The sequence below is a fragment of the Malaclemys terrapin genome, chromosome 16 (genome assembly GCF_027887155.1).
Source record: "Malaclemys terrapin pileata isolate rMalTer1 chromosome 16, rMalTer1.hap1, whole genome shotgun sequence".
Classification (NCBI taxonomy): Eukaryota; Metazoa; Chordata; order Testudines; family Emydidae; genus Malaclemys; species Malaclemys terrapin.
Genome location: NC_071520.1, coordinates 12,904,367 through 12,916,704, shown reverse-complemented (window position 1 = coordinate 12,916,704; position 12,338 = coordinate 12,904,367). Strand labels below are relative to the sequence as shown.

The following is a 12,338-nucleotide window of genomic DNA, read 5'->3' as shown; positions in this document are numbered from 1 at the left end:
CTGAGGAATTCCTCAGTATAGTATTTGATATTTGCACTCCCTTGACCATTGAAGTTGAATTCCCTCCATCTAGTTACTTTTCTTTTAACTGCCTCAGTTACTCATTGACTGAAGAATCAAAAACTCACCCCTTTTAATCTTTATTTAGTGCTCATGAAAGGTACCATACTGAGCCCTGGAGGCTGAAGTCCTTATTTATAAATGGAACCAAGAGATAAACAGTAGCCTTCCCATACTACATCAATAGGTCTGACTTCTGATTAAGAGGGACCTCTCCTATGGAGGAAAGTGTTCGGAGTCTTCTTAGGTACATATATGGCCCTCATTACCATGGTATCTGAACCACTCAAGTCTTTAGTGCCTTTATTCTCACAGCCCTGCAAGGTAGGGAAGTATTGTTATCATTAAAAAAAAAAAAAAAAAGACAGACGGGGAATTGAGGCAGAGAGAGACTAAGTGACTTGCCCATAGTCACACAGTGACAGAACAGGGACTTGAACCAGCTGTCCCAAGTCATAGTGCCCTAACCCCTGGACCTTCCTTCCTCTGGGAACATGAGCACTTCACTTCTTTGCCTCCTTGCTCAGCCTTCCAGGGGTGCCAGTTAATGCCATCAGATGTTAACTTTTGACCTTTAGCAACAGACATGATTTTAACCAGCCATCTACCTAATCATTAAAGACTCCAGAAATCTCATTATCAATCCCTCAGCCAGCCAGCCCTCTTCCTACCTATGACCCAAGTTTTCCTGCCTCAGGGCATGAGCCACTATAAAAAATGTGCTGGCTGTATTACATTGAAACACTAAAATAGTTTGACTTAACTACAACAATAAAAAAGTAATTCCTGATAAGGTTCTATGTTTCCTAAAATAAAGGTGTTATTCCTTTCCTGAGAGAAACCACCACCAAAGGTAGAAAAAACCCACCCTGAAGTTCTACTAAACATTTATATTAGCTTATTAATATTGAAATATGATGATCTTTTTTTAGCCTTGGAGATGCACAGAAGTCCCCTGTAAGGTATGTAAACCCTTTCGAAGACCCTTAAGCTACATAGGATAGGATTTTAACTTCCGATATACGCCTCACGCTCTATAGTGCATCAGAAATGCATTATCGATTCTAATACGAGAATAATTTCAGGGGCGAGGGCAGGTTGCAAGAGATCCACAGAGCAGGCTGAGACAATGGAAATTTTTGGAAGGTAGGTAATGGAGACCCACATTTTGACCCATAAGAAACTAACATGGTGCAGGTTGAGAAGGATGAGAGGTAGTGGGTGAGAGCACTGATGACCATCAGTATCCAGACTGGTGCCCATGGTCATTAGATTCCAAGGCCAGAAAAGACCATTGTGATCATCTAGTCTGAGCTCCTATATTACACAGGCCAGAGAACTGCCCCACAATAATTCCTCGAGCAGATCTTTTAGAAAAAACATCCAATCTTGATTTAAAGATCATCAGTGATGACAACCCTTAATAAATTTTTCCATTGGTTAGTTACGCTGTTAAAAATGTACACCTTATCTCCAGTGTGCATTTGTCTGGCTTCAACTTCCAGCAATTGTTATACCTTTTTCTGCTAGATTGAAGAGCCCATTATTAAATATTTGTTCCCCATGTAGGTACTTATAGACTGTAATCAAGTCACCCCTAACCTTCTCATTGAGAAGACAGACTCAAGGAGCTCAATCTATCACTATAAGACATGTTTTCTAATCCTTTAATCATTCTTGTGGCTCTTCTCTGAACCCTCTCCAATTTATCAACACCCTTTCCTGGACTGTGGGCACAAGAACTGGACATAGTATTGCCAGTAGCAATCACAACAGTTCCAAATTCAGAGGTAAATAACCTCTCTACTACTACTTGAGATTTTTTTGTTTATGCATCTAAGGACTGCATTAGCCCTTTTGGCCACAGCGTCACTTTGGAAGCTCATGTTCAGCTGATTATCCATCATGATCATCAGATCTTTTTCAGAGTCACAGCTTAGAGTTCCCCATCCCATAAGTAGCGGCTACATTCTTCGTTCCTAGATGTATAGGTTTACATTTTGCCATATTAAAAGGCCTATTGTTTGCTTGCACCCAGTGCACCAAGTGATCCAGACTGCTCTGTATCAGTAACTTATCCTTTTCATTATTTACCACTCCCCCAATTTGCATGTCATCTGCAAACTTTATCGGTGTTGGTTTTGTGTGTTTTCTCCCAGGTCATTAACAAAACTGTTACATAGCATAGGGCCAGCAACTGATCCCTGAAGGACCCCACTAGCAACACACCCATTCAATGATTTTCCATTTTGAGACTTATCAGTTAGCCAGTTTTGAATCCAATTAATGTGTGCCATGTTAATTTATATCTTTCAATTTTTTTTTAAATCAAAATGTTGTGCAGTACCAAGTCAAACATCCTACTGACGTCTAAGTATATTACAACCAGGGCCGACGAGGCGGGGGGAAGCCAGTACAAATTACCGGGGCCCGGCGGTCCGGAAGGGGGCCCGGGGCCTGGCTCCCCCCCTCCATCGGCCCTGTTTAGCCAGTCCGCCCTTGCTGGGGGGCCCAAAAATTTTTTTCACTGGGACCTAAACCCGCTCTCGGCAGCCCTGATTACAACAACACTATTACCTGTATCAACCAAACTCAGTCCAGGTGTACTGACTGTTTAAAGTCTACATGATGGAGAAACTGGTCATAACTACACAGGCAAGGTTATTCCAGCCTTACATTTGCAGAAGAAACAGCACTAAGACAATTTAAGCTCTACCCCTGAATCTCTGTTAGTCCTTTATATTAAACATGGAGGACACTTGCTGGGTGGAAAATTTACACTGTGATTTGTTGTACACAGAGTTCCTTTTCTATAGGTTAGCTCATATGGGCATACCTCTGATATAATGAATCTCAGCTTTGGAACAAAACTGACACCGGGTGTTTTTAATCCAGAGACATAGTCCATACACTCGCTTCAGCTCCAGTGATGTGTCTAATTGAGGGGTCATGGAATTATTTTGCTCGGGGGGAAGATTTGCAGGCTGTAGCATATTTCTACAGTCCCAAGTTGTTATAGGAGCACAGTGAGAGATATGTATGGTTGTTTAAAATGCCAGATTATGTAACACTTCTGCACGGACATTAAGGTTTGAACGTTTTCATGTAGATCTGGAACAGGCTGATTTAGTCTGTGGTTATTGCTAGCGTGTTGTCACAGAGGCAGAATGAAGTTGTTTGGATTCTGGTCCGTGATAATTGCTCTGTTTACTGGCCTGTGCATATGCCCATAAGGAGTTAAAGTTACATAACTCAATCTCAACCCAACCTTAAATTGGAATTTCTAGTTCTGAGATTTTTAAGTGATGCATGGAGTGGTTGTTTGAACCACACATGGCAACCTTTAGGTAACTAAATATTTTTGTGTGGGTAAAGAAATAGGATTGATAGACGTTAGCTAATCTTAAAATCCACAAAAATCAACACAGAAACATCATTGTTTTCCTGGTCATCATCAACTAGCGAAGAAAATACCCTCCAGAAAATACCCTCCTTCCTCCACCATAAACATTAATATGAAATTAAACTGTCCAGCTTTGCCATCTCTCTAAATCCAAGATCTCCAGGTTACCTTTAAATGGGATGTGCAAGTTTTCATAGATTCTAGGACTGGAAGTGACCTCGAGAGGTCATTGAGTCCAGTCCCCTGCCCGCATGGCAGGACAAAATACTGTCTAGACCATCCCTGATAGACATTTATCTAACCTACTCTTAAATATCTCCAGAGATGGAGATTCCACAACTTCCCTAGGCAATTTATTCCAGTATTTAACTACACTGACAGTTAGGAACTTTTTCCTAATGTCCAACCTAAACCTCCCTTGCTGTAGTTTAAACCCATTGTTTCTTGTTCTATCCTTAGAGGCTAAGGTGAACAAGTTTTCTCCCTCCTCCTTATGACACCCTTTTAGATACCTGAAAACTGCTATCATGTCCCCTCTCAGTCTTCTCTTTTCCAAACTAAACAAACCCAATTCTTTCAGCCTTCCTTCATAGGTCATGTTCTCAAGACCTTTAATCATTCTTGTTGCTCTTCTCTGGACCCTCTCCAATTTCTTCACATCTTTCTTGAAATGCAGTGCCCAGACTGGACACAATACTCCAGCTGAGGCCTAACCAGAGCAGAAGAATGACTTCTTGTGTCTTGCTCACAACACACCTGTTAATACATCCCAGAATCACGTTTGCTTTTTTTGCAACAGCATCACACTGTTGACTCATATTTAGCTTGTGGTCCACTATAACCCCTAGATCCCTTTCTGGCCTACTCCTTCCTAGACAGTCTCTTCCCATTCTGTATGTGTGAAACTGATTTTTCCTTCCTAAGTGGAGCACTTTGCATTTGTCTGTTAAACTTCATCCTGTTTACCTCAGACCATTTCTCCAATTTGTCCAGATCATTTTGAATTATGACCCTGTCCTCCAAAGCAGTTGCAATCCCTCCCAGTTTGGTATCATCCACAAACTTAATAAGCATACTTTCTATGCCAATATCTAAGTCGTTAATGAAGATATTGAACAGAGTCGGTCCCAAAACAGACCCCTGCGGAACCCCACTTGTTATGCCTTTCCAGCAGGATTGGGAACCATTAATAACAACTCTCTGAGTACAGTTATCCAACCAGTTATGCACCCACCTTATAGTAGCCCCATCTAAATTGTATTTGCCTAGTTTATCGATAAGAATATCATGTGAGACCGTGTCAAATGCCTTACTAAAGTCTAGGTATACCACATCCACAGCTTCTCCCTTATCCACAAGACGCGTTATCCTATCAAAGAAAGCTATCAGATTGGTTTGACACGATTTGTTCTTTACAAATCCATGCTGGCTATTCCCTATCACCTTACCACCTTCCAAGTGTTTGCAGATGATTTCCTTAATTACTTGCTCCATTATCTTCCCTGGCACAGAAGTTAAACTAACTGGTCTGTAGTTTCCTGGGTTGTTTTTATTTCCCTTTTTATAGGTGGGCACTATATTTGCCCGTTTCCAGTCTCCTGGAATCTCTCCTGTCTCCCACGATTTTCCGAAGATAATAGCTAGAGGCTCAGATACCTCCTCTATTAGTTCCTTGAGTATTCTAGGATGCATTTCATCAGGCCCTGGTGACTTGCAGGCATCTAACTTTTCTAAGTGATTTTTAACTTGTTCTTTTTTTATTTTATCTGCTAAACCTACCCCCTTCCCATTAGCATTCACTATGTTAGGCATTCCTTCAGACTTCTCCGTGAAGACCGAAACAAAGAAGTCATTAAGCATCTCTGCCATTTCCAAGTTTCCTGTTACTGTTTCTCCCTCTTCACTGAGCAGTGGGCCTACCCTGTCTTTGGTCTTCCTCTTGCTTCTAATGTATTGATAAAAAGTCTTCTTGTTTCCTTTTATTCCCGTAGCTAGTTTGAGCTCATTTTGTGCCTTTGCCTTTCTAATCTTGCCCCTGCATTCCTGTGTTGTTTGCCTATATTCATCCTTTGTAATCCGTCCTGGTTTCCATTTTTTATATGACTCCTTTTTATTTCTTAGATCATGCAAGATCTCGTGGTTAAGCCAAGGCGGTCTTTTGCCACATTTTCTATCTTTCCTACCCAGCAGAATAGCTTGCTTTTGGGCCCTTAATAGTGTCCCTTTGAAAAACTGCCAACTCTCCTCAGTTGTTTTTCCTCTCAGTCTTGATTCCCAGGGGACCTTACCTATCAGCTCTCTGAGCTTACCAAAATCCGCCTTCCTGAAATCCATTGTCTCTATTTTGCTGTTCTCCCTTCTACCCTTCCTTAGAATTGCAAACTCTATGATTTCATGATCACTTTCACCCAAGCTGCCTTCTACTTTCAAATTCTCAACGAGTTCCTCCCTATTTGTTAAAATCAAGTCTAGAACAGCTTCCCCCCAGTAGCTTTTTCAACCTTCTGAAATAAAAAGTTGTTTGCAATGCAGTCCAAGAATTTGTTGGATAGTCTGGTCCCCTCTACTTTCCCTTTCTCCCAAAGGAAAATATTTGTCAGCACATTAGGGATGTTTTCTTTCCATTGTCCTTAGGAGACAATTTGCTGACATTGAAATACCTCAAGCACCTTGGAGATCATTTCTGGAGTGATGTTTTTAAATTGTTTCCCTATTCACTTGCAGGGTTCTCATCCCTGCAGTTTTTCATAGCTGCTTTTCACCAATCTCTAATCAATCCTAGGTGACGGATCTCACCACAGAAATGCCAAGAGGCACCATCTGGGATCTCTGACGAGAATCAGCACGTTAAACAGAACTTCTGGTCTCAGCAAAGAAGGGGAGATAGGAACAGAGCATTCACATCAAAGTCTCTGCCCTCCAGTTGCTGAATCATTACCACCTTCTGTCCCAATGGTCAGCTGTCAGATATTTTTGCTTAATAAACAGGACTTCATTCTTTCATAAGGCACCTTTCCTCTCTGACATCATAACCCACACAACATTGTAATCGGCTCTTATTCAATTTCAAGATAAGGGACCTTGATCCTAGTTTACTACATGAGAAGCATAACACAAAGGTTACAACAGGTAAAGTTCAGCTTGTTCCCGCCTGGCAGATGCTGCTGCCTGGCATCCTTCCCCTGCAGTGTGGCCATGTGTTGTGAAGTCCTCTTAGAGGCAGAACATAGGGTGAGCTACTGGAGATTTCTAGGGCCTACGTCTCCTCTCCCTTATACCAGTATAATCCAAGAGCAACTCCACTCAAACCAGTGGCGTTTCACCCATGCAAGCAACATCAGAATCAGGCCCATGGGCTGTGTGTGCTGGGGGAAGGAAGCAGAAAGCCAGTTTTCAGAAAGCCTAATTATTTGTTGCATAAACATCTGTCTGCCACTCACCTCCTGGCAAGTATTTGATCCCAGTCTCAGAGAGCGAACCTGCTGCTGGAGCTCCCAAGGCTTTCCCTAGAGAGCTGGAAAGAGATTTTTAAATCCAAACCCAAACCCAAACCATGCTGGATTTGACAAGAAAGAGATGACTGCAGCTGAGGGGCCACTATTCAGACAGAGTTCTTCGAATTGTCATAGCCAAAGCCAACAGCTCCTCTAATGAAACGGACTGCAGTTCTCTTTCCTGGATCAGGGCCATAAAGGGCCTATGTTTGCTAACCTGGGCCGGCCTTTGAGCCTCAGCGCACAGAAGCAGGCAGCTTTGCTGACAGAGCCTTGGAAAGCAAGCAGTCAGCAGATTGGAACCTGAGGAGATAAGACATTTTAGAAAGATACAAAGGTTATCTGGCCTGGGAGAGGACAAAGCAAACTGAGGCCAAGGGCTTCAGAGGAACAACCCACTGGCCCTAGAGCCACAGCTCAGTAAACAAAGAGCATCTCAGCACCAGAGTCACTCCCTCATTCCAGGAGTAATACAGCCCCCAATAGAGAGTAGCTCACTCCCTGTGCTTTCATTTATAAGCCCTGGATTTCCTCTCTAATGGGGTAATTAACCCAAGGTGAGCCCAGCCCCCAGGACTGGGCTCCATGCAATAAAGACAGGCAAGTGATGAAAGAGTATCTGCTAAAGGAGAGATTTTAACCCTTTTCCTGCCAGCCACAAGGGGTGACTGATACACTGTTCCACAGCCCATTGTTGATTAGATTTAACCCCATCCCTGAGACTGCTCCAACACTTCCTTTCCAGAAGCAAGTGCCGGTGTCCCTTGAGCTCACATCCTCTGTGTTTCCATCACTTTCCCTGACACTTTATAGCTGAGCCATTACACACATTAAGAACAGGAGTACTTGTGGCACCTTAGAGACTAACAAATTTATTAGAACATAAGCTTTCGTGGACTACAGCCCACTTCTTCGGATGCATACAGAGTGGAATAAATATTGAGGAGATATATATACACACATACAGAGAGCATAAACAGGTGGGAGTTGTCTTACCAACTCTGAGAGGCCAATTAAGTAAGAGAAAAAAAACTTTTGAAGTGATAATCAAGCTAGCCCAGTACAGATAGTTTGATAAGAAGTGTGAGAGTACTTACAAGGGGAGATAGATTCAATGTTTGTAATGGCTCAGCCATTCCCAGTCCTTATTCAATCCTGAGTTGATTGTGTCTAGTTTGCATATCAATTCCAGCTCAGCAGTCTCTTTCCCCCATGTTAAGTATCCTCACAGCTTCTTGTCAAACTATCTTAAATGAGCTACCTTGATTATCAGGACAAAAGTTTTTTTTCTCCTGCTGACAACAGTTCATCTTAATTAATTAGCCTCTTAGAGTTGGTTGGGCAACTCCCACCTTTTCATGTTCTCTGTATGTATATATATCTCCTCACTATATGTTCCATTCTATGCATCCGAAGAAGTGGGCTGTAGCCCACGAAAGCTTACGCTCAAAGAAATGTGTTAGTCTCTAAGGTGCCACAAGTACTCCTGTTCTTTTTGCGGATACAGACTAACACGGCTGCTACTCTGAAACAGTTTATAGTTATTACTCTTCAGGTCTCTGGGTTCATTCTTTACTCCTGATTTTTAGGCCATGCGCTGTACATTCTGAAATGCTGCATGCTGGACAATTTCATCATGCTGCGTTATTAACCCCTTCTTCGTTATTTTGAACCCTCTTGTCAGGTCACCTCCTGGACTCTGCTTTCTCCGTGCCTGTGAGCCTGCCTCTGCTAACCACAGTCAGTCTTAGCCTGGGCCACATGTGGAGCCCCACAGAACTCGCCTCACGCTTACAGTTCTTCAAGAAACCCGGGCCAGGGAGAGGGTTTTTCTAAGAAAGCAAAAAGACAGGCAGATGCGAGAGAATAAATCCACGAGGGAGAGAAAGCAAACAAACGGTAGCCAGAAGAGAAAAGTAGAAACAAAGCGAGACAGCGAATGAAAGAGGTGGGTGGGAGGACAGAGAGAGAAGAAAAGCATGGGAAGAAGGAAGACCAAGCAAGAAATGATGCCCAGCCTTTAGGCTAGTTGCTGCTGGTTCATTTAGTCCTGCTGCGAAGGAAAGATCTGATGGCCTTTCCTCAGCAGACACCTCCCGCCAGCCCTGCAAACTGCAGGGAAAGTAGAAGGCAGAATGCTGTTGCTTTTGGGATTTGAGTCTTTCTTTTGTTCTCTTGGGCTGGATGGTTTGTTTTTTAGAACATTGTGCCACAGCAGCAGGGGGTTTATTTGCTGGCCTGTCCAGCCCTGATTCAGGGAAGAGAGGCAGATTTCAGAATAATTAATGGGATTGAGGGACAGATCCAATGGAAAGGCTCCCACTGACCCCAATGGAAAAGTGGTTAGGCCCAGGTCTTCAAAGGTTTTTAGGCTCCTCCTAACTGCCACTGATTTCAATGGACGTTGGGAGCCTAAATACCTTTCTGGATTTGGGCCTTAGCTACCTGCTTAAATCCGTCCCCCCATTCACTGAAGTCAATGGGATTTACGCAGGTGTTTAAGGTACTTTCCCAAACAAGGGACTTAAAGAGGGAAAAATGGGATTGGGAGTGTGGCTGGTGTCAGTAACCAAAGGGGGAAAGAGGCCCTGCTGCAGTCCCTCTAGCCCCCACTAGCAGGCTGCCAGTCAGACGCCCAATTGCAAGGCCTAGCCAAAGATACCCTCCTTTCCTGACATCTGTGTCTATTCCAGTGCTGGCACTCTGGGGACTTGTATTCAATTAATAGCACATGTAATAGAGAGTGGGGTTAAAGGAATGCTGCTCTCATGGTTACTAGGAAGATATTTATGATTAGTTCTGGTTTGTTTTGTCTGTCCACTCCTAGGAGGTTTGAACATGCCCCTGTGGCTATTGTTTAGCATGTGCTAGGCCCTGTACAGCCATTGCACAAAGACAGTCCCTGTCTGAGAGAGCTCACACGTGACACATCAGGTCGGACGCCTGGGGGTGGGTTGTGATAAGGGGATTTTGTGAATAGCTTTTTCCAGTAGAATGGTCAAAGAGACTGTTAGGCGCAGCAGGCAGAATGGAATCCGCTGAGTGGGATGTAGCTAAGATACCCTCAGGGTGAGATGGGGCCGGCCCCTCAGCCTTTCCGAGGGCATCCGTGGGGGTGCGTGTTGTGGCGGGATCAGCAAGAGGCTTTTCTGGATCCACCTTGTTCTTGCAGTCGGTAAATTGCTTCCTGGAGGCTTTGTCAGCCAAGTGCCCCTCTGCAGACCTGTCCCCAGGCAGTGGTTGCTCAGCCATGCACGTCTGCATCTGCCCTTAAGAGTTTTGATTTTTGATCCAAGAATCAGGTTTGGCCAGCTCTGCTCCACTGGGCAGCTCTCTTCAGCCTCACTGGGCCGTTTCCTCTCACTCCCCCAGTCAGATTAGCGCTCCTGCCTCTGGCTGTGCCCTTTGCTTTTGTCATTCCGCCCCCCTCGCTCCCCCCACCAACACACACTCTGCGCTGAGTTCTCTGGGCCAGCATGTGCCTCTCCCCCTGGCTTTTCTCTCCCTGCCCCATACAGGAGCCCTGCTCTCTTCTTACCTTCCCCCTCCTCTCACTGAACAGAAGAAGGCTTCTAAGGCTAGGTCTACACTACCCGCCTGAATCGGCGGGTAGAAATCCATCTCCCGGGGATCGAATTATCGCGTCTCATCAGGACGCGACAATCGATCCCCAAATCGACGCTCTTACTCCACCAGCACAGGTGGGAGTAAGCGCCGTCGACTGGGAGCCGCGGAGGTCGATTTTGCCGCTGTCCTCACAGCGGGGTAAGTCGGCTCCGATACATCGAATTCAGCTACGCTATTCGCGTAGCTGAATTTGCATATCTTAAATCGACCCTCTCCCCCCCCCCCCCCGTAGTGAAGACCTGCCCTTACATCGCCCTAGGCCTCCTCTCTGCTCCTGACAGGCACTGGAAGGTCCCCCTCATCCTGATGACCCCTCTTCCCTGCTGAGGGTCTCCTACCCACTGCCCCTGCCCAGTCCTGCTTGCCTTTGCTCTAGCTACCATATTTAGTGCCCATTCCTTCCCAGCGCTTGGCGTCCCATCCTCCCACAGCTGGTTCCTGGGCCAAGGGTTGGGAATGAGCAGAAGGTGAGGTGGTCACATGGGAGCACAGTGCGAGGGGAGGCAGGTAGGGCCACACAATAGCGCCAAGCTGCCCAGTCTCTGGGCTCTCCCGTATAGCACCTCCCCCGCAGCGGCTCCTCAAGCCCCAAATAATTAGCTATTGGCCAGGTATCAGCCGGCTGGGAGTTAGCCCAGTTTGTTTCCTGTGGCCTAAAGGGGACTCATGCTAGTGATGGGGCTTTCACAGACTAAGAATCTCTCTCTGCTCCAGGACACCAGGGAATTCTCCCCCCACCCCACCCAGCCCAGCAAATTCTCTCCTGTGATTTTGGCAGGTCTTCATCTCAGTCACATTGCCCATCTGGCATTTCTTTCTCCAGCCTCCCGTATACCCCACAGTCTGTACAGAACCCAAGTCAAAGTGCACGACTCAAGCTTGTGACAAAAAACTTGGCACTTCTACAGGGCCTTTCATCTACACATATTAATTAATGAAGCCTCACGACTCCACCATGAGCTAGGCAGGAATTACTATTATTAACAATGGCTGGATGGGTAAACTGAGTCACACGACGGTTGAATGGCTTACCCCTTGCTCACCCGACCAGTCAGTAGCAAAGCTGAGAAATGACCACAGGACATGTGACACCCAGTGCCTAGCTCTAACCACACTCTCTGTAAAGAGACACAATCCTGCTAAACCGGACACACTCCCTCTCTGCAAATCCTGATCCGCAGGTAGATAGGACCCAATTGTTTAGAAAGCAAAGCCACTGTAACAAAACATTATGAAACCAGCCAGAGAAGGCAAGGAGCAAGACCTGGACGCAACCCAACCAAAAGTAAGAGTTCAGAGGGGGAAATAGACCCAGGGAGTTGCTTACCCTTGGGAAAGCTGGGATGTTAGCTGGGAGCTGTTCGCCTTCTGCCAGTGACACCAAGGACGGCTCTTTCATCCCACTCGCCTCGTCCCCGCTTGCAAAGGGATTTCAGAAGTAAGAACTCCCAGGCAGTGGTTAGTGGCTGTTAAACTTTATAAATGGGAGTGGTCAGAAACAGAGCAGACACTCCAGAGTCTGATGTAAGGAACTTGCAGCTCTTTGAACACCAACGGTGGTGTTGGAAAATTGCTTCCCTGCCCGTTTTTCTTTTCCTTGCTCTTTTTGGGTTTCTTTTCCCACCCTGGCTGATTTACTGCTCACAGGAGAAAGCTGAGCATGGAGCAGTTAAGACTTTTTGCAGGTTGTATTTTCTCACGGCAGGGAAAGTGGCATATAGCACCGAGAAAGGGAACTGGGTGATTCTTTGGCA

The 12,338-nt window shown here is 45.2% G+C and overlaps 1 protein-coding gene across 3 annotated transcripts in view; it reads right to left on the bottom strand.

The window, feature by feature from the left end:
• The window catches only part of GGT1 (gamma-glutamyltransferase 1), a 69,341-nt gene that overhangs the window by 35,230 nt on the left and 21,773 nt on the right, over nt 1-12,338 (bottom strand). Inside the window, exon 2 of one of the 3 annotated variants that reach the window (XM_054006126.1) lies at nt 11,912-12,058. The exons of the other annotated variants lie outside the window; for them this stretch is intronic. The gene's annotated coding sequence lies outside the window, so the exon portion shown is untranslated. The remainder of the gene's footprint in view (nt 1-11,911; nt 12,059-12,338) is intronic. 3 annotated transcript variants of the gene reach the window in all.